The sequence below is a fragment of the Thunnus thynnus genome, chromosome 8 (assembly GCF_963924715.1).
Source record: "Thunnus thynnus chromosome 8, fThuThy2.1, whole genome shotgun sequence".
NCBI classification, from domain to species: Eukaryota; Metazoa; Chordata; class Actinopteri; order Scombriformes; family Scombridae; genus Thunnus; species Thunnus thynnus.
In genome coordinates this window covers 831,484-855,946 of record NC_089524.1, presented here as the reverse complement: position 1 = coordinate 855,946, position 24,463 = coordinate 831,484, and the positions used below count along the sequence as shown (strand labels likewise).

The 24,463-nt window shown below is 41.8% G+C and overlaps 1 protein-coding gene and 1 non-coding gene across 2 annotated transcripts in view; one reads left to right on the top strand and one right to left on the bottom strand.

Annotated features, from left to right (window-relative positions):
• grin3bb (glutamate receptor, ionotropic, N-methyl-D-aspartate 3Bb) overlaps positions 1–24,463 on the top strand; it is a 77,973-nt gene that overhangs the window by 7,896 nt on the left and 45,614 nt on the right. The gene's annotated exons all lie outside the window — the stretch shown is intronic.
• LOC137188543 (small nucleolar RNA SNORA16B/SNORA16A family) lies at positions 3,830–3,961 on the bottom strand. The gene has a single exon (XR_010929433.1). It is a non-coding gene; the product is annotated as a small nucleolar RNA SNORA16B/SNORA16A family (small nucleolar RNA).

The following is a 24,463-nucleotide window of genomic DNA, read 5'->3' as shown; positions in this document are numbered from 1 at the left end:
TCATAAACATGTTGAGATCAGGATCCTTCTCTGACCTGAACCGAGAGTCTGAACACGACCACAAACACTTTCATGCTGCTGCAGTTTCTATCAGCTGATGTTTTACTGCAACAGCAGATATTTTGGTGGGAAAAACGTTGCGTCTGAACGTTTCACTCCTACATTCAGTATCAACATTTTTGTAACTTACCAAATATGGTAATTAACAACATTTTCTTATTATGTTGAGAGAAAACGTGATTGAGCAGCGTTACGTTTCTATCATTTAGTCGTGTATGAACGTCATTTATAGGAGACAGAGTTGCAGTTCACATGCCGAAAATCTGACTCACCTTTAATATGTGACAATTTCTTCAACAACCAAACAAAATCTACATTTCTGCTGGTTATCGACACTAAATACAACACCAGGTGTGTGTGTGTGTGTTGATGTAGCAGGTGAAAGAAGGAGGCAGACTGTTAATATCTGGTATCAATATTCTCATTGATCATTTTAAACATGTTTCATTATCAATAATGTTTTGAAATAGATGTGTGAAGTGTAGCAGCAGAGGAGTCGGTGTCAGCGGCTGCAGGTTGCACAGATCAGAGGATTATCAGTCAGTCACATGATGAAGCAGCAGAGTCACAGTCGATCCGGACTCTGCTGTCGGCAGCAGAAGAGCCGCTGCTGAGCGCCGCACAGACACAAAGAAACAGAGAAGGATGGAGGGAGGTGTGTGTGTGTGTGTGTGTGTGTGTGTGTGTGTGTGTGTGTGTGTGTGTGTGTGTGTGTGTGTGTTCGCGCTGGCCCAGTTCAGCTGCAGCAGATTAAACTCACAGGTGATGAGTCATCAGACGGGGAGCCTATCAGAGATCAGCAGGTGGAGGCTGACAGGTGGAGAAGTTTCAGAGCGAAGAGTTTCTGCACTGAAACAACTTCAACAGTCAGATAATAACTGTGAACATGATGAAGACATGATGAAGACATGATGAAGACATGATGCAGTAATAACAGATCTGAAATAAAGCATAAAAGTTTAAAACAGTGAGTTTCTGCTTCTGAGAATGAAACAGTTCAGAGCGTCGTCACTTCCACCTCAGACGCGTGTTAAAGGACAGGAAGTAGAGCTTCCAGAGAGCTGCAGGTATGTTTGATATGAACACAGTGCAGGTTAAATGTCTTTGATGTTGACAGACAGCTGATGGTGTTATAAACTTAGTAAGGAAATGTGTGTTTGGTAGTTTATTACTTTGTTGTAACGATGCTTCTTGGTAATAAATCTCATCCAGTTGGAAAGTCTGTTTATTTCCCTTTTAAATGGAGCCACATTTGTAAGGAACATGCGTTTGTGGGATGAGCAGCAGAGTATGTGGGTTGCGCCCATGAAAAATATGCCAAATCTTCTCTGCCGACGCCAAACAGCTTATTCTGCCACGATCATCCCCTAACTCGTGGTTATTACTGTCGCCATGACAACAAAGATGGCGTAACTTTAAGGAAGTAGTAACTTTAACCCACCACATGTTCCTCTAACCTTAACAAATTTGAACCCAAACCATCATCTTTAAACCCGACCAGACCTGAACCACATCATCAAACATCATTATTGTTCAGCAGTGATGTTTGACGGTTTTATTAAACACAGACAGATGATGTTCGTTTCTGAACTGCTGCTGTCTGTGTTGCTTTGCTTGTGTTTGCTGTTAGAAGGAAATTCCAGTATTTTTCAACCTGAATCCTATTTTCTCATCATTTTGGGTCAAAGTGAACTTTTGGAGTTGGTCCAGTATTGAGGGCGATGATGTCAGCCAGCAGCCACGAAACAGGCTGTAATGTAATCCTCCGGGGCAACTGCGCCGGTCAAAGTACGTCCACTAAAAGTTCTAGTTTTTGCCACCGACAGGATCAGATTGTTGTTATAAGTGTCTGACAGCGTAAGTAAACACAGGAACTAGCCGCCTGTAGCAGCATTATGGCTAACTGCATTAGCATCTATATCCGGGGCAGCTTGTTGGTTAACCGAACCACCAACATATTCATCCGCGCACGCTGTGTTTTTACACGTATGAGGCTGACTTTCACACCAGTTAGACTGTAAGGAAACTAACTTATCCTGTGGACTAATATGAGGACGATCATGAGTCATTTCACCTTAACTTGCCATCTATATTTATTTGAGGCAGAGTACACAGAGAGAAGATTTAACAACTGAAAGAAGAAAAACAAAGAATGAAGACAGAAAGGCAACAGGACCGTCAGTAAAGTCAACGTTCCTGCCGTCACTGCTCTCTTGAACACCGAAGAGGAAAACCTTTTCGGACCTGTTGCTGCCAAACTCGGAAAATCTATAAGTGTCCACAGATGAGAGAGGCATAACCACGAGGTCTAAGTCTCTATCATCCATTAAAACTGCACAGTGTGGATCTGCTCATTTTATCCTTGTCATCTGGAAACCATTTTATTTCATCTACTACATTACTAACGTTACTTCTCTAGCAGGAAGCGACGCTGAGCTTCAGATGTAAACAAAGCATTCTGCCCTGGATATAGATGCTAATGCAGTTAGCCATAATGCTGCTACAGGCAGCTACTTCCTGTGTTTAGATGTCAAATGTTGTCAGATACTTATAACAACAATCTGATCCTGTCAGTGGCAAAAACTAGAACTTTTAGAGGACATACATGGACGTCACCAAGGATTACATCACTGGACCACTTTCAGAAGCTGAAGTAGTTACTTTGACCCAAAGTGATGGTTGAAAAATACCAGAATTTCTCTTTAAACGCACAATATGTAATTTCAGCCGCTAGGCGTCTCAAACAAAACAATAACAACAGACGGAGTGTGATGACGGTGTGAAGTAGCAAGGGATCATGGGAGTTGTTGTCTTCGTTGTTAAATAACCAGCTTCAGCGGGATAGGATTACTCCAGTGTTCATCATTCAGGATGTTTTTACCCGCAGAGGTCTCCTCCTCTCCAGAACAAACGGACCTGGTGATTACAGGTAAAAACACTGAATAAAATTGTTTCACCTAAAAAATCAGTGTTTCTCTGACGATGTACGGCGACCACCGGACTTCCTGGAGGGGCTGTTAGCCGAGCTGCTGCTAACGTTTGTCCAGTTTATTTCTCTTATAACTTAAGATCCAGACGTCCAATGACTAAAATCCTTCTTCCGGCTAAAAGATATAGTTAAAAACCACCTAAATTTATCATGAAAATGTGTCTTAAAACTGAATAAAAGTCCATTTTTAACAGTTTGTGTGGAACAACCACAACGCCGATGTATTATCTTGTATGTGTGTAAGTTACTCTTTGGTAGACGCCATTGTAGCGGACAAACACAGCGCCGCCGTATGCATCTGGTGCGTGTTTACTCTTTGGTAGAGGAGGTATGACGCCATCGACAGGCGACCAAATGAAACGGTCCGTTACTTTGATTAAATTACAGATTTCTCTGAGTTTGAACATTGTTGGAAACATTTGGGATAATGTAAGTACACAACTCAACAACATATATAACATAGGTCTAGTTGTTTTTACACATTTTAATGTGGAATAATTACATATTATAGTTTTAAGTTTTCATTTACAACATGAGTGTGACTCAACCTTCAGACAGGATGGGCGTGAAGATGTTTTTGTGTAATTCAGCATCATAATCAGTGTTTCGATGAGACGGACAGATATGTTTTATTTCCATCCTGCAGCAGCAGACGTCAGCTGATCTGTTTCAGGGTTTCTGACTCCACTCGTCCTCCTGCTGTTTGTTGTTGTTGTTGTTGTTGTTGATTTTTGAAAATCTCTGAAGGAGCTCCAACATCTGCCAGAGCCTCAGAGAGGGAAACTAACTGCTGTTTGATGTTACAGAACAGATTCCTCTGATCAGGTCAGAGTCAGTCAACAACAGCTTTTTATTCGGGCTTGTTTTTGTTCATCTGTTGTTTCATTAAAACAGCAGCTGGTAAAACCTTTGAAAATATGAATGAAGTTTGGTGTGCGGTTGGTTGTTGTTTTCTGTGTCACTGCAAACATCATCTTCTTAATCATAAAACATCTGACTGAAGTTCAGCGTGAAGTCTTCTTGACATTCACAGTTAAAGAAGCTGATAAAACCTGTGAAGTTTGGTGGCTGGTTGCTGGTTGATGCCTGACTTTAAATGTCAGCCGTCTTCAGCTGACAGCTGCTGTCGCCGTGGCGACACACTGGCATATCCAGAGAGACAGATGAGTTGACATCAGATCAGAGTTATTGATCTGAGCTGCTGTTGGTTTTGGAGACGAACAAACAGATTCAGATCAAACTGCAGCTGGAAACGTGTTCAGTAACTGGAAATATTTCTGGCTGGACAAACGATCAGCAGCAGGTTTATAACAGCAGCAGACTGACTGATGTGGTTTACTGAGTCTCAGGTGATGTTTCTCAGGTAACCTGCGCCTGTCTTCTCTGTTTTGATGAGTATTTGTTTGTGTTATTTTAGAAGTTGAGTTGCTATTTTCAGCGTTAAAGTCAGACTGATGGTGAAATAAATGAATCTTTTAATCCCTGCGAGGACGAGCAGCAGATTAGTTTCCAATCATGCCTCACTTGTCTCTTTTTGTTTGACCTCAGCAGGTCTCACTGGTTTTATTTAACCTCACAGATTAAAACTCACACCTGACTGACATCAAACTAAACATACTGCAGCTCAGAGCTCTGCAGGGACCAATGAGCTGCCAGGAAACACATGACACTGCACAGGTGGGTGGGAATCTGGGCCACACACATTAGTAAACCCTTTAAACAGGTGCATGTGGTGCCACTTAAATTACAATGTCCTGATGTTATACTGTGTTCTCTGAGATGTTTGATAGATGAATAAGATGCAGTGCAGGCAGAACTACTGCAGCTTCTCATACAAGACACAGAGTTGAGAGAGGAATTTATCTGCTGCGATGAAGTGAATATATAGAATATCATTGTCATCATATAAACAACTAAACATCACTTTATTTAAAGTTAGAGTGAGCTTCTGTCTTCTGCCCAGCAAAGAAAAACACAGTTGATTTCTAGACAGAAATCTAGTTTTGATCTTTTCTGCTGAGGTGTTGAATCATAAGTTTGTGTTCTAGACAGTTCCTGAATATTTAAAACATCAGTACTTTCAGTTTTTGGACCCTGAAGTGTTTGGTTATGGACAGAAGTCTGTTTGATAAGAGAGAGAATAAGAAATCAGACAGCAGGTTTGCCGTGGCCACATTCAGAGAAGAGCTGCTGACATATAAAAGTGTGTCATCCGCATAAAAATGTACATTACAATGTGAAGAACCACAGGTCATATTATTTTCTGTGTGTAGAGAATAAAAGTGGACCCAGTGTAGAGCCTTGTGGGACACCTTTACTCACCTGCAGAGCACCAGATTTAGAAACTACTGTAGAAAGTAAAATATCATAATCAGCAGTATTGATTGCTTAAAAAAAAGTGTGTTAATAATGTCCAAGACAATAACAATAAGCTGCTGCTCTGCTGTGACGCTGCTCAGGTAAAATAATAGGGTTATGTTTCTTTGTGACAGAAACATGTAAGTTGTGTTAGATGACAAGCAGCAGTGAAATGAGACGATGTTGTTGATACAAACAAACACTGGTTTAAGATGATCTACTGGAATATCTTTGCATGATTTCCAGTTAAAAACTCCTTATTGATCTTCTACTGGTCCTTTATGCAGCCCCTCAGTTCAGCCTCTGTCTGAAACAGGCCGTTTTAGCTCCTGTCTCTTTAAGCCCCGCCTCCTGATTAGCGCGCTCTGTTCTGATTGGTCAGCTTTCAGGAAGCCTCCTCCGGCTCCAGAGGCTACGTAAACAAACTATAGTAGCAGGATTTCACAGCTGTTTATGGGCGCGATGAGCCGACGTCAGCTCGTTAGCAAGATAGAAAAAAAACAAATAACTTTGACCACATTTAACACCCGACATCAGAACAAATAAATAACAGAAATGTGGTCTATAAAATGAAGCAGAGTCTACTTGAACCACTCGACACTCATTGATGTCTGTGAGCAGTTTTAACCAAAAGTTTCATTAGAATAATTTCAGAAGTTGTCAGTGTTTCCCTGTTGAGCTGTGGTGGAAGTATAGTAACAAAAAGAGGAACTTTGGCACTAAAAAGATGGGATGTCAGTTTTCGACAGAACTTTGCTTTCGACAGACTGACACCCATTAACTGATAACTAACTGGTCAATTTTTAAGAAAAGTTGTGACGTAGCTTTCGTTTGTGAGAGCTGTCCAGCAGTCGGTGGTCAGAGCTAACGTTAGCTTGACTTTTAGCTCATCCTTCTTCTCTTCAAAGTGTTTTCAATGTGTTTAGTCGCAGTAGCTCTTGATGGCATAACGTACCTGGGCTCGAGGTAAGAATATAAATAATAATACGAATATAAGGCAACCCTGATTATAAGACGACCCTCCCTTTTCCAGCAGCTGTTTTTGGAAAAATAATGTTACTTTTTGAATATAACTTACATCATAGTATAGTCACATACTCACACACTCTCCTAACAGGGTCTTGGAAGCGGTAAATAATTATTTACTTCAGCAGTTAGCATTTTTAAGACTGCCTGTTTGTCTTTTTGAGCTCCTTATCATCTGCCACAGTGGTATTTGGCAGCTTGATATATTCCGTTTCTGCAGTAGAGACGTCGGAAGACACTTTGGACTCATCATGAATTATTTCCTCCGTGGCAGAAAAACACGTTACATGAGCCTTCAGAATCCCTGCAGGTTAAACTGGACTAACTGACTGTAACACACTCACTATAAACAGACTTAAAGACACTTGCTAGCCTAGCAACATTAATGCTACAAACGACCCATAATGCAACATTAGAAGTCGTGTATAAGTTGGTTTTACGCTGTACTTTCCCCATTCAAAAAGAAGATCTGATGTTGCGAACATGTAACTGTCTTGCCGTTACTGGAGTGTGTTTGCAAATTAACCTGTAGACCGACACGTTTAACCGTTGACATCCCTAGTTGAAGATATCTACTTGATTTGACTCATTTGGACGCTGAAGCTTCATATTAGCTTCGGATAAACTTAAACACATGAGGACTGTGGATTTTGTCCCCCATCACTTCCATTGTAAGGTCATTATGAAGGGATCTTCTAATGGTCAGTATGAACAGGAGGAATGATTACAGCAAGAAACACAGGTTTCATTATTCATTTGGGCTCCTGACTGTTGGTTTAAGACACACTTGACCTTCATCCGTGATGAACTCAAACATGCCTGCTGTTACTGGTCATGTCTTCACTGCAGGGCTGAGACAGCAGATTCACGGAGTTAGTAAATAAAATCTGCAGACTGACGTCCTCTCTGACACTTCGTCCATCACAGCCGACACACTGAAGGTTATGTGGAGCAATGCATGATGGGAGGGCTCAGCTGGAGATCATTTCTCATTGATATCAGCATTTCAGTATCTGACAGTCTTTCAGAATATAAACCTCTGAATGCATCCTGCACCGAGACACCGTAAAAATAAAAGCCTCCAGAAAAACAAGCTCCGTCATGATCTACGTCAAACTTCTTCCTCGATACTCTGAACATCATAACTGTGAAACCGGAACATACAGACATCATACATGTGTTTTGTCGGGCCCCTCCAAAGGGTCAGCAGATAAATCTGAGGGGTGGTGAGATGATTAATGGGAGAGGAAAGAAGAAAAAACAAAGTTCTGATACACAAATCTGTTTTCAGTTTTTGGACTTTTTCTCTAATCTTTGATTTTTGCTGAACATTCATCATTCATTCATCATTTGAACATTTATTGAAATGAAAGCATGTGAGAAGTTTAGAGGGAAAAGGCTGTGGTGTCATCAGGATATCAAAATGTTGTGTTGTCGGCTGTCACACCGGCCAGCGGCTGCAGCAGCTGATAACATCAGCACAAATTTCCAAACAGGCGCTATTTGGATAAACTGACCACATACTGGTCATCTAAATGGTTACTTTCTTGCCTCAAATAAATATTAAAACTTAATAAACTGACATATTAAAAGTCCTACAGCGAAACTTCCAGCAGCTTTCAGCCTGGTTCAAACCGTTGCTGCCGCGGTGGCTCAGAACAGCTCTGCTTCTTCTTCTTCCTCTCATGTTGGACTGAAGGCAGACTGGAAACTAAGGTGACTCACTATCGCCCCCATAGTACAAACTGGTATTAAGAGACAAGATTAGCTAGCTGGTTAGCATGTTAGCTTCAGTAGATCTCTGCAACACAATACACAGACATCTGTGACATGATGTCAAAACTGAGATTTCTTCACATTCTTTTGATCATTTTAATTAATTTTTGAACATTTTAAACTAACGTTCTGCCCAAATCTTACATAGTGCCCCTTTAAGTATAATACTTAAATGAATGTACTTACTGAGTTTCCACCACTGAGTTTGTTGACATTTTTCCAGCTACTGTCTGCATGTAAACCAGAAGTAACTCTGTGAAGCAGATTCACCATCATGTAAACAAATAATAAGATATTAAGTTGTGATGTTTCATTTTTATAATGAGAAGAAGTCCAGATGAATCTAAAGTTGGTCTGAAGGCTGTGATGAAAAATTAGAAAGATATTGATAGAAGAAGGAAGAAGGTCCAGATTAAAATGATTTAATTTAGTTTGAAATGTGAATTTAAAAAGCTCCGTCTGCCTGTTAGATTCACTGTGGAGACGATCTCTGACTTCAGCTGCAGCTTCATGACGATCATCAGGTAAAAATATCACCTGTGAAACATCAGACAGCTTCATCTGAACAACAACTGATGCAAGTTAACGAATGTCTGAGTGTAAAACTGCAAACTATCACTTTGTTTACATCCTGCTGGCTGCTAGCACTTCCTGTCTAGGCTATTACCATGGCAACAGACAACAATCACCTGTCTGATACTGACGAATAAGTCTGAATCTGATGATGATGATGATGATGATGATGATGATGAGCATCTGCAGTCATCAGCAGCCTTCATCTCTGCGTGTGAGATTATTCTCTTTGGTGTCGATCTGATGTGTTTGCTTTGTTCTTGTGTGTTGATGATGTTTTCGAGGTGTGACTGGTTATATAAGAATATAATATTATAATGTATTTTCCATAGTTGTGAACATTATAAATGATTCATGTTTTGGGAAATGTTCATATTAGTGACATTACCCATGAGCCTCAGCAGGTTGCATCCACTGATCAACCTCCATAACTCTGTCTCTGAAAAATTACCTTCATATACGACTAAATTTCAACAACAAATACATTTCTTTTAGAAATGTAACACTGCTGAATCATAATCATCAAATGTTTTTTTTCATCAAAGCAGCTCAACATCTGCTGGTTCAGTTGTATATGAACAGTTCAGTTGTATATGAACAGTTTAGTTGTATATGAACAGTTCAGTTGTATATGAACAGTTTAGTTGTATATGAACAGTTCAGTTGTATATGAACAGTTCAGTTGTACATGAACAGTTCAGTTGTACATGAACAGTTCAGTTGTATATGAACAGTTCAGTTGTACATGAACAGTTCAGTTGTACATGAACAGTTCAGTTGTACATGAACAGTTCAGTTGTACATGAACAGTTTAGTTGTATATGAACAGTTTAGTTGTACATGAACAGTTTAGTTGTATATGAACAGTTTAGTTGTACATGAACAGTTTAGTTGTATATGAACAGTTCAGTTGTATATGAACAGTTCAGTTGTATATGAACAGTTTAGTTGTACATGAACAGTTTAGTTGTATATGAACAGTTTAGTTGTATATGAACAGTTTAGTTGTACATGAACAGTTTAGTTGTACATGAACAGTTCAGTTGTACATGAACAGTTCAGTTGTACATGAACAGTTTAGTTGTATATGAACAGTTTAGTTGTATATGAACAGTTCAGTTGTATATGAACAGTTTAGTTGTATATGAACAGTTCAGTTGTATATGAACGTTATTCTAATGAGACGGGTTTGACCTCCATCTTCACCTTGATATTATCTCCCCGGCAACAGAGTCTGAAGCTCTCTGATTGGATATTAAAGCTTAATCTACAGGTTTATTATGTAAAACATAATGTATTATTAAACACGGAAAGTAAATGTTCGTTCACTTCTCATTCACTTGTTGGGAGACTTTATTCTGTTAATTGTTGTTTTTTTCTGAAGACTAATTCAGAAGATTAAAAAACTGACAAAAACTAGAAATAATTAAGAAATGAAACTCTCTATTTTTTCTATGTAATTAGCTCCAAATTAAACATTTACTCACCTGTAATATTCCCGACTGCAATGCCTTCTGGGAGTCGTAGTTCTTCTGTGACCGTTGACCTTTAATCTTTGAAGCAGAGACGTGAGCGTGTACGACAGTGTGTCCACATGAGCTGTCAAGAGTCCAGAATCTCGTTAAGACTCCCTCGTTAGGAGACTTAACGAGCTGATAATTAGCTGCTGACGCTTAGGTCTCTGCAGGCTGATAAACAGACTGCTGATAACACACACACACACACACACACACACACACACACACACACACACACACACACACACACAGGACCATCATTTTACAACAATTACCAGTTTCCAGCTTTTAATAAATTCAGTTCACATCTTCGTTCAGCTTCATTCTGACATTTCTGCCCAACACACACACACACACACACACACACACACACACACACACAAACACACACACACACACACACACACATACACACACACACACACACACACATACACACACACACACACACACACACACACACACATACACACACACACACACACACACACACACACACACACACACATACACACACACACACACACATACACACACACACACAAACACACACACACACACCCGGCCCTGAGCTGCCTTCAGGCTCTCAGACGTCACTCAGAAACACATTTTCAACAGATAACCAGAAAAAAAAACATTTATATTCAGTAAAAACTAAAGTAGGTCACAGATCAGAGACTTTTATTTATTCCTGTAACGTCACTGACAGATTCAGACTTTCACCTGATTTGAAGGTCGTTTCTTCTTCTGTGGTTTCTGCAGAAATAGTCTCAGAACTTAATTTACCCAAATCCTCAAAGATGTAAAACAAATTCCCCTGAGTTAGTGTTTGAGAGGTAGATTATATTCTCTAAATATTTTCCCACCAACAGTTAAATGAATCCTTCATCCTGGTGATTTACAGCTGCTGACTGCTGGACTGGATTCATAATAAACAGCTCACAGTGAAGAGAAACTGACGCTGGAAGCTACTGAAACGTCCCGTTCAGTTTGAACGCATCTCATATTCAGAACAGCTGCTCAGCTTTTATTTGAACTTTCATTAAAGAGCTTTGATTAGAGAACATCATTAAAGAACTTTCATTAAAGAACATTCATTAGAGAACTTTGATTAAAGAACATTCATTAAAGTTGGTCAAATATGAAAAGCTGAAAAGGCCACAATTCACCTCCTTCTCCCTGCCGGTCGATGTCTTACACCCGTCGTAATATAGTTTATATTAATGTTGTTGCCCTCGGTGATCATCGTCACCACCTGTATCACATTTCACCTGCTTTCAGCGCCGTCGCCTGTCAGTAAACACGCGGCATCAGACTAACACCTGGTCACATGACCTGCCTGCCTTCTGTCTGCATGTGGCTCATATTTATCATCAAAGTGATGAACATTAATATTCATTTTTAACTCCAAGTACAAAAACACTTTTTTTTTAACCTTTACTTATTCAGGGAAGTTTCAGTGAGAGGACGATGACATTCACTCCTGAAGCTTCCCAGTACAACCAGTCTAACCACTGGAGCAGGTGGGGTTAAGGGCATTCTAACTTTAGAGGCTTTTATAGATTCATATTTTTGCTGTGATGACCTTGAACTGTATTTGAGCTCCTGTCACACTGATCATCAGTATTTTATTATCAGAACATGAAGTCGTTTCTTAATGAAGACAATCGTCACACTGACAACAACATTTCTAAACTGCGTTAGTTAATAATAAATGTTGTGCAGCATTATTATTAAAACTAAACGTTCTGTTTGGAACAATACGTGACTTTATTTCTGCTCACTTACATCAGAATCATGTTTATTTCATTTCTGTCAGAAGCTGCTGCTGAAACCGAGACGCGACCTGCTGCTGTGTGTTGTTGTTGTTGTTGTTGTTGTTGTGTATCTTCATGTGTTAGTGTAGCGTGTTGACAGTCTGTTTCCTGTCTGTGACTCAGTTTTATGTGTTTACTGAAAGAAATCTGCGGGATGTTCACAGACGAACTGAAAACCTTCACAAACAAACATTTCTTTACTATTTGGAAAGTCTTTGATCAGCGGAGGATTATCCTGCCGTCTCTCCGCTGTCGTCTCTGTTTCTCTCTGCACAGAAACATCAGCTGTGTGTTTCCCGGCTGCTGCAGCTTGTCGTTGGGTTTCTCTGTGATGGACAGGTGAAGACAAACAACAGTATAAATGTTTCTCTCAGTCGGCTTCAGGATCTGTCAGAGCTCAGAGGAAGCTCGACACACTGCAGCTTTTAAAAACATGCAAATAAACGTAGATAAAACACACTGAATGAAGACCGACAGTCGCTGAAGATTAAGGTTTTAATAATAGGAGTAATGTGACAGTTTAATATTAATATAACAATAGTAGAAATATAATAGTTTAGTAATAATAACAACCAGGTTGAATTATTTTAGTTTAGTTCATGTTTTATGACACAGTTGTTTTCAGCAGCTTTATGCAGAAACATCATGTGATAAAAATCTGTAGAAAAGCTCCGATCAGCCGCTCTGATGCTGAAGGTTAAAAATCATCAGCAAACCACAGCAGATGCTCTGCTGCTCTCTGATTGGCTGCTTCTCAGTCCCCTGAACTTTCTTATTCTGTTTAAATTTTCTGTGTAAACGAGTGAAATCAGAGCAGCTGTTCTCCCAGCAGGCTTTGCTCTCAAAGCAGCAGGAAGCTTCTCTGTGTCAGTACTTTGGTTCATAAATAAACAGCAGAGTGAGCACTCCTCCTCCCGACACAGCTAATGTTCCGGTTAACAGCTGTTTCAGAGGGTGTTCTCCACACGCCGACTGACGGAACCTGATAGAACATGTTCTCCACACGCCGACTGACGGAACCTGATAGAACATGTTCTCCACACGCCGACTGACGGAACCTGATAGAACATGTTCTCCACACGCCGACTGACGGAACCTGATAGAACATGTTCTCCACATGCCGACTGACGGAACCTGATAGAACATGTTCTCCACACGCCGACTGACGGAACCTGATAGAACATGTTCTCCACATGCTGACTGACGGAACCTGATAGAACATGTTCTCCACATGCTGACTGATGGAACCTGATAGAACATGTTCTCCACGTGCTAACTCATAGAACCTGATAGAACATGTTCTCCACATGCTAACTCATAGAACCTGATAGAACATGTTCTCCACATGCTAACTCATAGAACCTGATAGAACATGTTCTCCACATGCCAACTGACGGAACCTGATAGAACCAAGCAGGAAGCTCCTGGTCTGAACAGTGAAGCCATATAGTGGGACGTAACATAAACCTGCGTTCTCTGTAACGGCCAGCAGGGGGCGACTCCACTGGCTGTGAAAAGAAGTCTGTTTTGAAGTTTATGAGAAGATGATCCTACGTCTCTCTTGATTTACTCAGTAAACAGTTTCCTGATGAGTTTATGATCTCAGTCACTAGTTTCAAGTCTTCTTCAATACATCATGATGTTCATTTTGTAAATTATGGCCCCATTTAAAGTAAAATAGACGATAAAGCGGTGTATTTTTTAGGGTGTTGCTTGACAAGTTGCTACCATGGCGACAACATTGAGTACGTAACATAACGTAACCATAGCGTAACCCCAGACTGACACTAATCGTCACTATTTCAGTGTGTTTTCAGTTCATGAAAGTTAATTGTAACATTTTGTTTGCTTAAAGAAGTCGTGTTCAGTGTTTGGTTGAACTAAAGATGTTCTAAGGAGTCGGATGTTCAGTTTTTCCAGTGAGTACATTTTGTTTTAATGGTTTTAGGCCTGTTTTCTGCTAGCGAAAAATTAGCATTAGCATTATCACAGTTAACCATAGACTGTAAATGCTAACTAGGGGTGCAACGGATCACAAAACTCACAGTTTTAGGATCAGCAAAAAAATAAAAAAGAAAGGAAGGGGGACAAATAAAACCTTGTTTTCCATTTATTTTGTAAAACACTTACAGAAAGGAACATTTGCTCATGGTCTCAAATGAAAACAACATTCAAGACGTCCAATGTTCAAATAAAATCTTAAAATATATAAAATATTCAAAGCTTGATTGTTAAATTAAATTGCAATATGAAGCCTGATACCTTCTTCCTTTAAACACAGTAGTGAATGAAACAAAACATCATCAACACTTCATAACTGACAAACATGAACACACGTCTCGTCCTGCAGGTTAGTTTGTTGAAAACAAACATCCACCAGTGAAAAGTGCACCTCAGTAGCTGCTGAGCTGCAGCACGTTGAACAGGATGTAAATAACGTTGTTCCTGCAGACGTCACCTCGGACCTGTTAGATGCTGGTTTGGTTGTTGCTCTTCAGAATCCCTGTTAGCGACGCGCTGTCTGTCCATGACTTGCCAAACCGTGGGGGGGGCGATCTGTACGGATCACGGATCAACTACGATCCGTTGCACCACTAGAGCTAACCAAGCTAGCACTAGCTCCACCCTCTCATCCTAATATGGTCACTTCTGGCTCCAAAATCCAAGATGGTGACGGTCAAATCGCTAAACTCAAGGCCTCAAAACGCGAACGGGTGACGTCACAGTGACTATGTCCATATTTCTTACAGTCTATGGATAGAACGAGCTCTCCACCTAATGAGTGACGGAACCTGAGAGAACATTTATCACGATCTATCACAACTGTAGAACTCTGAAGTCTTTCTGACCCCAACGGACCCAGAAACACAGTCATCATGAATGTTCTGTCAACCTTGTGACAGATGAGGGCCGTCACACTCGGCCCCGCGGACCCCGCAGGGAGCCGGTCTCATGATTCATGTTAACGTTCTCATTATGAATCCATCATTCATCTGACGCCGCGTCATTAATCAGAGCCGACAGGAGCAGCGCCGCAGCTCACGTCTTTAGTAAAGAAACGAGACGCCGAGCGCCATCAGTCACACCGAGAACCATCGATCAGCTGTCATCAGGACACAGACACCACATCCTCACCAGAGGAACGTTACAGAGACACACTGATCCTCCTCCTCACTGTTACTGTCCAGCTGCTGAAGTCCAGAGCAGAGAAGATCTGAGCTGATAAAGTTATTACAGTGTGTTCAGTCATTATACTCTCCTGAGGGAAATATCTGGCTCTTTAGCTGCTAAATGCTCCACTATGTTCACCAGCTAGTCTACAGCTAACTGTGTCTGTTTGGTGCTGAGCAGGTAGTGAACAGCAGCAACAGCTGCCTGCTGCGGCTGAAAACGACACTATGAGACGCTGAGAGTGAACCAGAACAGTAAAAGTTGCAGCCGGACAGATAAACAATGAGCTGAAACTCACTATAAAGCTCCGTAAAGCCAAGAGGAGCTGCAGAGTCTCTGATAATTCTCTGTAGGTTCATCACTACGAGCCACAACCAACACGTTACACACTGACACATCAGACTGTGGAGGGACAGAAATATATGTTATTATATAAATATACAAAAGGATGTGAACACTGGGAGCAGCACAGTCTTCTTGTCTTGTATCATCTGTATTTTTTTCTGTCTTTATGTTGTTATTTTGAAGTCAGTAGAAGCGAGATGACAGGAAATGAAGGGAGCTGGTGTCTGTTCAGCTCCATCATGTTAGTTTGGAGGCAGAAACCTCCAAACATGGACACATGAAACATAAAACTGTCAGAGTAGACAGATAAGAGAAGAGGGAGAAAATGTTTTGTGGTAATTTGGGTGAACTGACCCTTAAAGTCAGCTTGAAATATCAAATAATACAGATAAATCCAGATGAAGTTCATAATTTTACATAATAATATAATCAAAGTTTAAGAAGAAGACTTATTATAAAGTATAAATGTCGTCAGCAGCTGCAGTGAGTTTCTGAAACAGAATCAATTCAGTTCATGTTGATTCAGTGTGTCCAACAGTCTGTTACACACACACACACACACACACTCAGAAACACACACACACACACACACACTCAGAAACACACACACACACACTCAGAAACACACACACACTCTAACAGCGGGTGAAGGTGACACCTGAGAGTCCGTCACCTGCTCATGTTGAACACGCTCAGTTTAACCTTTTAAGTTTCTTCACAGTCAGACACAGAATCACATGTTCTGACCCGTGAATTCACTCTGTCGACCAATCACAAGCCGTCCTGACAGAGCTGACCTTTGAGGGGATGGAGACACGATGCTAATACACCGTGTTAGCTTATTGTTCTGTTATTCTCTGTTCCCATTTCAGATATTTCTTTAATCGATTTCCTCGATGTTACTGAACATAGAACATCAGGACTCCTGCAGGTTTATATTCTGACACCAGTTTACAATATTTACACTTCGTTTCTGACAAATCACGTTTTTTCTGTGAGAATACTACAATACCCATGAGCCTCTGCTGCTGTTGCTATGGAGAAGAAGCCATAGAGACAGGTCCAGGTTTATGTGTCATGTGACCGGCAGCGTGTCCAGGTATGTGTGTCACATGACACATGGATACGTGGACACGCTGCCGGTCACATGACATCTTTCATTTATTGCCTATTTTTTAAAACCTAACTTTGTGGAAAGGAGAAGAGGAACAACAGGTTATGGAGAATCTCTTGAGAGCACTTCACATGTGTCAGTAGTTCAGCTTTATCTCTGGGGAACACTCCCAACTCTGGGACTGATGTCCAAGTAAGGAAATGTGCGTCATGCAGCAGGTGGATGTGACTCCCCTCACTGAGACCTCCTGATAGACGTCACAGCGGAGCAGAGGAGAGACACTGAGATAGTGATGTAACCGACCTGCAAACTGGTATCTGACATGGTTGTTTTTTTCTTCCTGAAAACAAATATTCATAAAAAAAACAACACTATTTGTGCTTTGCCGAATAATGTATTTGTATTGGGGCACACCCCTCGTCCAGGTATATGTGACTCATGTGACTAGCAGCGTGTGTTTTTGAGCTGCAGGTCGGGTCTGTCTCCACTTTTGTCTTCTCAAAGGTTCAGTTTTTCAGTTTGGCAGCTTATAAAACTGAGTTCTGGTTCTTCAGCCTGCTCCTGGTCATTGTTGTGTTGTTCGCTAGCAGACAGAAGTGACGGGGAGGCACCTTCACTCAGTACAGTCAATGGAGAATGGGCGGGACTTAATTGTGTTCTGTCTATGGGCATGAATCAGAACATGTGTTGCTATGGTAACTGAATTTATTCAAAAGTAACTCAGAAATTAAAAATGAACTGATTTAATCTGCAGATTGTAAAATCAGTTTTCTCAGCATCGTAATCTTTAACTTCTGGTCGCCGGTCGGTGATTGGCTTTTTCATGCTGAAATGCAACAATGGGAGTTGTAGTTAACCTCTTTATGTCCACAGTCACTAAAGAACCAGATATTTTCTAACACAGTTGTTTAACCAGGAGTTTCATGTTGATCCAAACTGTAGCAGAGAGAACTGAGAGTCTCTGACAGAAATATGCAACTCCATAAAACTGTTAATGGATGAAATGATGAACACTCTTGAGAACAAAATGTCAGGAGGAGAAAACAGAACAGAAGAAAGACAACGAACACGGTGACCAACTAGCATTAGCATGTTCCCACCAAGAACCAGGAAGAGCTCAGGGCTCCAAACCAGACAGAAGCCCAAAAAGCATTTTACCTGCAAACAATCACGTCTGTAAAACAGGGGATTCATGTTTTTAACATCACAACTCACAGAATGACTCGTTTCACTATCAGCATGTGATCCATTCAGTTCGATAACATTTGGAAAGTCTAGAAGAGCCACATGATCGAATAGTTTTTTTTTAAACTAAACAGGAAGTTAGCTGGCTGGGCTGGCGGAAGTCTCTGGTGTGCACATGCGGTTGGGAGGCGGGGTTAAAGGAAACGCTAGTGCCTTGATGATCATATGTCTCTGGGTTATTTTAAACCTGGAAGTCAAACTTTTTTGGCTTCATGCACCACTGAGCAACTGTCCTAGTAATGAACAGTATGTGTCCACGGTTCCCGCCTGGCTCTCTGGTCTCTGAACTTCCTGTTGGTATCGCTGCTACAGTAAACAAAAGTCATCATGATTGGTCCTGATTGGTTCGTACAGCTGCTATACATTTCTCTCATTAATGAGGAGGTCATGTGACCTGACAGCACAGATATCAGATGTCACGTTTACCAGCTTACAGCTAGCTCAGCTGATGATGCAGGTTATTTATGAACATTTCTACATTTTTTACTGATGATCAATAATCCTGATTGGTGGTTCCCATAATGCCTAATAAAATCTCCATCAAACCTTTTTGACTTGTGACTCTTTGAAAGAAATCAGAACGTAGTTACATCCTCTCATCCACTGATGGTGAAGTTTCATATTTTAGAGTTAAAATTATCCAGAAAATCAAAAGACAAAAAGCAAAAATCAGAGAAAAGTCTGAAAGAGAAAATGAAAAGGTTTCAGATTTATCCTGTGACCCGTCGTCAGGGTCCTGACCAAGCAGCAACCTCCGGCGCTGTAAAATGAAGCCAACAGGAAGTGTCAAAAACTGCAGTTCCTTGAATGAACACTTGAGGCTCCAAAAGCGAGTCAATCCCCATAGACCCCCATGTTAAAATACCAACTTTACAGCAGAAATAAACATGTTTACAGTCTGGTACAAACAACGGTTTAGGTCTCTGTAGATAATTTCCTCTTTCATGATAACTGTACGGGGGGTGAATTTTTTTATAACTCACCTGTTTAAATTTTATTAAGCCGTAAAGTTCTGCATAATGAAGGACATGGCTGCTTTGAGTGACAGATCCGTCAGCCGCTAGGTGGCTTGTTTCAGCCATTCGGCCCCGCCTCTTTGCCCATTTTTGATTGGCTGGGAGTTAGGCAGAGTCACGTGCTGCCAAGATGGCGACGGCCGGAGCGGCTCACTTTGAGCTTCAAAACCGCTCTTCAGAAACCAACGAGTGTTGTCACGGTAACTACGTCCATGTTTATATACAGTCTATGGTCCTGAGCCGTAGGTTGAGAACCACTGATATAATCTACCACAGCTGTAACGTTTGATTCTGGATGATGATGATGTCACTGATGATGTCACTTGAGTCAGCGTCGGCTACAAGTTAAATGTCTCGTCTGCTGTTTATTTGCTGGTTTTAATTGTTTCCTGAATGTTGGAGGCTGTTTGTATTTTTGAATATTGTTGCTGTAGTATTTGAATATTATTGATCCTTTAGTTACACGCTGAAGCATCGTGACTTTGTTGTTAACGAGCTGTAGCGCCCCCCTCAGGACAAACTGCTCCTCTGCAGGATTAACAGAGTTCAACACTTATTAAAGTTTAGAAACTTCAAATAAGAAAACAGCTAAATAGCAGAAATATCTTCCTTTATTTTCCATCAGAGAATCGATGCTTTGAAGTTGCTCTGGTTGCTCGTCTCTGTCTGCTGGCAATTAAATTCTCTTAATGAAAAGATTAATATTTCCACACTAAGAGGCAGACAGTTCAGAGGGTGAGGAAGATGAGGAGGAGGAAGAACAAGGGGGGTGGGGGGAGGGGAGAGACGAGGAGAATAGAAGCAGAAGGAGGACGATGAGGAAGAGGAGAAAGAGGAGGATGAGGAGGAAGAGGGGGATGAGGAGGAAGAGGGGGATGAAGAGAAAGAGGGGGATGAGGAGGAAGAGGGAGGATGAGGAGGAAGAGGGGGATGAGGAGGAAGAGGGGGATGAAGAGAAAGGAGGACAACAAGAAGAGGAGGATGAGGAGGATGAGGAGGAAGATGAAGAGAAAGGAGGACAATGAGATGAGGAGGAAGAGCAGGATCTTGATCAGAGAGGTTCAGCGGTAAAAGGCTGAGCGAGAACAGAACAGATTTCATTATCGACCTCCTCAGCTGCTACTGGACTGTGTGTGTGTGTGTGTGTGTGTGTGTGTCTGAGATTAAAGAAAGAGGATGGAGGTGGGGGGGGGGGGTTACTGTCTGATAGTGCCGTCCAATCACAGAGCAGAACAGAGTAATGAACCAATTCTCCAACTGTCTGAACAGAAACACTGACAGTCCTGACCTGTCTGTCTGTCTGTCTGTCTGTCATCTGTCTGTCTGTCATCTGTCTGTCTGTCTGTCTGTCTGTCATCTGTCTGTCTGTCTGTCTGTCTGTCTGTCTGTCATCTGTCTGTCTGTCTGTCTGTCTGTCATCTGTCTGTCTGTCTGTCTGTCTGTCTGTCTGTCTGTCTGTCATCTGTCTGTCATCTGTCTGTCTGTCTGTCTGTCTGTCATCTGTCTGTCTGTCATCTATCTGTCTGTCTGTCATCTGTCTGTCTGTCATCTGTCTGTCTGTCATCTGTCTGTCTGTCATCTATCTGTCTGTCTGTCATCTATCTGTCTGTCTGTCATCTATCTGTCTGTCATCTATCTGTCTGTCATCTATCTGTCTGTCTGTCATCTGTCTGTCTGTCATCTGTCTGTCTGTCTGTCATCTGTCTGTCTGTCTGTCATCTGTCTGTCTGTCTGTCTGTCGTCTGTCTGTCTGTCTGTGTGTCTGTCTGTCATCTGTCTGTGTGTCTGTCTGTCTGTGTGTCTGTCTGTCTGTCTGTGTGTCTGTCTGTCTGTCTGTGTGTCTGTCTGTCGTCTGTCTGTCTGTCTGTGTGTCTGTCTGTCTGTCTGTGTGTCAGTCTGTCATCTGTCTGTCTGTCTGTCATCTATCTGTCTGTCTGTCTGTCTGTCTGTCTGTGTGTCTGTCTGTCTGTCATCTGTCTGTCTGTCATCTGTCTGTCTGTCTGTGTGTCTGTCTGTCATCTGTCTGTCTGTCATCTGTCTGTCTGTCGTCTGTCTGTCTGTCTGTCATCTGTCTGTCTGTCTGTCATCTGTCTGTCTGTCTGTCATCTGTCTGTCTGTCTGTGTGTCTGTCTGTCATCTGTCTGTCTGTCTGTCATCTGTCTGTCTGTCTGTCTGTCATCTATCTGTCTGTCTGTCATCTGTCTGTCTGTCTGTCTGTCATCTGTCTGTCATCTGTCTGTCTGTCTGTCATCTGTCTGTCTGTCTGTCTGTCTGTGTGTCTGTCTGTCTGTCATCTGTCTGTCTGTCTGTCATCTGTCTGTCTGTCTGTCATCTGTCTGTCTGGTTGGTTGACATTCATTCATCATCAGGTGTTTTGACTGTAGAATCATGATGGACAGTTTTTTTTAAAGAGAATCAGAGAAATTGTGTTTTTTATTTCACATATTCTTCCTTGTCAAAACCTGGCACCTACATTACCCACAATGCACCTGGAGATTGTTGCGTGTTATGCTAGTAGCAGCTAATGTTTGTGCCTCTCATGTATCAGCAGACATTCGGGTCACAGAGGTCACCATCAGTTTCTCTAAAGATAATTAAGCAGCTTTTATTGTGTGTTGATCAGTGTTCTGTAATGTTTTAATAGATGAATAAACTGTCTGTTGTACTGGGCAGGTGTTGGAGTGTCACCCTGTGTTTGGATGTCAGATCATTTTAAATGAAGTATTGTAGAAACATGTATGTGGAGCCAGAAAGAGCAGCAGCTGTTACAGTAGATCGACTGTGTGTTAAGTGCTGCTGCTTTGTGTTTCATCTGTCGGCTGGTTGAACAGTTTATTTTGGGTTTCAGTATCTTCAGTGTCCAGCTGCTGATGTCTGAGAGTAAAGAGCTTTTCTTCAGCCTCACTGATCTGCACTCAGAGCTCACAGAGGTGAACACTCACATTATTACTGTTGTTTTACAGCTGCAGGAATCAAACGGAGCAGCGGAGACAGCCGTGTTTGGCTCGATGGATGCTGCGCCGCCGGCTGATGATATTAAAGTGCTTTTTGGCTGTAAAGTGAAAACTCTCCAAACTGCAGAGCAGAGCGTCAGGGTGCAAAGTTTAACATTACAGTTTACAGTTTATGATTGTCAGCAGATCCTCTCAGAGTAACCCTTCATCATACCCTCGTCATCATGCCCCAACGTTTACCTCACATTACACCCTGGTATTTTACCTCTTCATCATAATCCTTCATCACACCGCATCATTGTATACCGCCATCACACTCCATCATCTTACCCTACATTTACCTGTTCTTTGTACCTCGTCATCGTATCCCGTCACTGCACCGTGTTATCAAACGCAGTCATCGTACCCTGACACCCCTTTATCCAACCTGGTCCATGTATGTCATCATGTCCCGTCATGTATCTCCTCAATTTTTCCGCTCAACTTACCAGATCATTTTACCCCGTCATCGTACGCCGTCATCATATGTCATCGTACGCCGTCATCATATGTCATCGTACGCCGTCATCGTTCATCGTCATCGTTCATCGTCGTCATACGTCGTCATCATACGTCGTCATCGTTCATCGTCATCATACGTCGTCATCATACGTCGTCATCATACGTCGTCGTCATACGTCGTCATACGTCGTCATACGTCGTCATCGTTCATCGTCATCATACGTCGTCATCATACGTCGTCGTCATACGTCGTCATACGTCGTCATCATACGTCGTCATACGTCGTCGTCATACGTCGTCGTCATACGTCGTCGTCATACGTCGTCATACGTCGTCATACGTCATCATCATACGTCATCGTTCATCGTCATCATACGTCGTCATCGTTCATCGTCATCATACGTCGTCGTCATACGTCGTCATACGTCGTCATACGTTGTCATACGTCGTCATCATACGTCGTCATCATACGTCGTCATACGTCGTCATACGTTGTCATACGTCGTCATCATACGTCGTCATCATACGTCGTCATACGTCGTCATACGTCATCGTTCATCGTCATCATACGTCGTCATCATACGTCGTCATACGTCGTCATACGTTGTCATACGTCGTCATCATACGTCGTCATCATACGTCGTCGTCATACGTCGTCATACGTCGTCATACGTCGTCATACGTCGTCATCATACGTCGTCATCATACGTCGTCATACGTCGTCATACGTCATCGTTCATCGTCATCATACGTCGTCATCATACGTCGTCATCATACGTCGTCATCGTTCATCGTCATCATACGTCGTCATCATACGTCGTCATCATACGTCGTCATCATACGTCGTCATCATATGTCGTCATCGTTCATCGTCATCATACGTCGTCATACGTCGTCATCATATGTCGTCATCGTTCATCGTCATCATCATATGTCGTCATCATTCATCGTCATCGTTCATCGTCATCGTTCATCGTCATCGTTCATCGTCATCGTTCATCGTCATCGTTCATCGTCATCATCATATGTCGTCATCATCATATGTCGTCATCGTTCATCGTCATCGTTCATCGTCATCGTTCATCGTCATCGTTCATCGTCATCATCATACGTCGTCATCATATGTCGTCATCGTTCATCGTCATCATCATATGTCGTCATCATTCATCGTCATCGTTCATCGTCATCGTTCATCGTCATCGTTCATCGTCATCGTTCATCGTCATCATCATATGTCGTCATCATCATATGTCGTCATCATCATATGTCGTCATCATCATACGTCGTCATCATATGTCGTCATCGTTCATCGTCATACGTCGTCATCATACGTCGTCATCATACGTCGTCATCATACGTTGTCATCATCGTTCATCGTCATCGTACGTCGTCATCGCCGTACTGCCGCTGCTTCAACAACACAACAATCATTCCAACAACAGCAAACCGACACTCGTCATCATATCCTCGTGATCTCCTGGTTCTTCCTCTTCGTCCTGTATGTGTGATGTATGTGTGATGTATGTGTGATGTATGTGTGATGGCGTCTGACTGCAGAACAAACACAGCGGTTAACGTTGAAGCTTCAGGCTGTATTTTTTCTGCTCCCAGTGCTCCCATACTTCAGGCTATCAGCTTCCATCAGCGTCAGGCGTCTATTTATTCCCTTTAAGGACTTTTCTGGAAGGGCAATGTATTTGTGTGTATTTGTGTGTATTTGTGTGTATTTGTGTTGTGTATGTTGCTGCTGTGGCAGATTGGTTTTCTGTGTTTGTACCAGCGTCTCTGTGTGAGTCAGGACGTTAAACTGTGCTGATTGTGCACTCAGACCTCCAGGTGTTTTTTGCAAACAGACTGTAAATGATGTTTGCTGTCATTCATGATTCAGGTTCATTTTTCTGGCTTTGGACAGAAAATGCAGCTTTAGATTATTTTCTCTGTAACAGTTGCATGTCGGGTCAACAGTTATTATGTGAATGTGACAGTAGATGTTGTGTTAAT